This window comes from Parasteatoda tepidariorum, chromosome X1 (assembly GCF_043381705.1).
Source record: "Parasteatoda tepidariorum isolate YZ-2023 chromosome X1, CAS_Ptep_4.0, whole genome shotgun sequence".
In the NCBI taxonomy this organism is placed as follows: Eukaryota; Metazoa; Arthropoda; class Arachnida; order Araneae; family Theridiidae; genus Parasteatoda; species Parasteatoda tepidariorum.
Genome location: NC_092214.1, coordinates 8,336,109 through 8,338,268, shown reverse-complemented (window position 1 = coordinate 8,338,268; position 2,160 = coordinate 8,336,109).

The following is a 2,160-nucleotide window of genomic DNA, read 5'->3' as shown; positions in this document are numbered from 1 at the left end:
CTCAAAAAAAGACTTGTTTATTGAGCTTGGCATAAAGGTAAGCCCATTTTATATCAAGCTGACAATGGCACCATTTTAACATCCACACAAAAAAGGTTAAGAAAAATCTTATTAAACAAAAGTTCACTACACGGCTAAAAGCCTCATATGATTCCCCTTTCACTTGTGTATTGCCTTGTGCTGTTAATCTGGCTTGAAATCTGCCCTTTCCGACTTTCTTAACATTATAGACCAATCTGCAGCCAACAATTTTTACATCTTTAGGTTAAGGGACTAAATCCTAAACTTCCTGGTCATGCACAACTTTGATTTCCTCATCCATAGCATTCTTCCAATCCTGTCATTCAGGTGTTTTAAAAATTTCATTAAAATGTTTAGGAAATGTAATTTCTAAATTGGAGACTTCAGGACTTGGTTCTACTCTGCCTTTAGTATTAAATTTAGATTTATCATAAACAATATTATTACTAACACAATATTTTTCAATAACTTTAAAAGATCTAAATCTTAAGTTTTTACCATGTATATAGTAATAAATATCATTCCTACTACTGTCATTTCTTGGAACTATTTTACTTATCAGAAGAATTTCATTACACTGTGTTAATTAGGAGCAGGTAGGTACTGTATCTTGTGGAGTGGGATTGGAAGGATCATCAAACTCAAGGCAAGTTTGCGATTCATTACGATTTACTGAGTGATTTATATTATTTTGATTGTTCAATAAACCGTAACAAAACCTCTTAGTTTCATCAATTCTTACATTTATAGCTTCTATGACCATCTGGTCTTCAAGCACCCAAGCTCTGTATCCCTTGTTATTCGCTATCTTAACGCACGCCCGAATACACCCTGGGGAGAAGACCAGTTCTTGACCCCCCCCCTTCTCAGTTGTGTAGGACTGTACTAAGATATTTCCCCCTTCCTTAGTATTTTTGTATTTAACTGTCAAAAACTTTATTGGGGATAACATAAACTTGGAACTATATTGATTTATAAACTTGGAACTATGTTTAATGTAGTTTTCAGTTCCATATAGTTTTCCAACTTAAAAGATTTTTATCTATATGAAAATCAAGAGAGAAACTAACGTACTTCCTTCCTCTATAACTTTCCACATGCTAATGGGGANGAACTATGTTCAATGTAGTTTTAGTTTCCTAGCTTAATAGTTTTTAATCTATTTGAAAATCAAGACAGAAACTAATGTACTTCCTTCATCTGTGACTAGGTAGAGAGTTCTGTTCTACCCACGTATGGATCGCCAATTCTATAAATATGTCAATATTACACCTGTCTTAAATCAAGCTTCTTCCTTAATTGCATAGGAATTCCTACCTAAGCAACAGTGGCTTAAATAACACTCCCACAACCCCTACAGGAGTCTTGTCTTGGGGGGCACAAGATCCAGAAATAATACACTATATGATAGGATTATCTTTTAAATCAGAAATTTTGAAATGTGCTTTTAATTTTTTGACGAGCTAAATCTACATCAATATAGTTTTTAGATCGCTTCTTTCGGTGGTTTTGGTTATCACTTTTGAAGTTTTTTATTTGAGAGCATTTTATACTTTATCCAAGAGTTTTTGATCGTGTTTTGGATTTTCACGTGTTTCTCAAAGTCCCGATTTTTTAAATACGATGTACGACTCTCGCCGTGCTTTATTTGTGCAGATTTCATAGCTATTTCAACAGTTGTTCCTAGTCTTTTCCATAGGGTAACTCGAAAATCCTGGTATTTTTACGGTATTATAATGCAGTGTTCCCCAACGTGGATCAAATGATACCTGGTCTCCCATTTCATTGAAACTGAATTTGAATTCCTAGGTTTACACCCCAAATTAAAAATATCTGTGTTCCATTAAAATTTTAGCAGTAACAGCAACCAAAACAAAGCAACGGAATAAACTGGACGTAAGCAACACACTTCGAGTGTCATTGTCTCCGATTACCCCCAGGTGGAACCGTCTCATTGCAAATGAACAAGCTCAGGGTTCTCATTGAATTAACGTTCTAGTAAGCTAAAATGTTAAAACATTTTATATTTATTTTTTGGTGTAACTCTATTTTATTTTAAAGGCATGTTTAAATACAATTAAATTAAAATTAATAAATCAAAATAACCTAAAATATAAACAATCATTGTCCCCCCCCCCC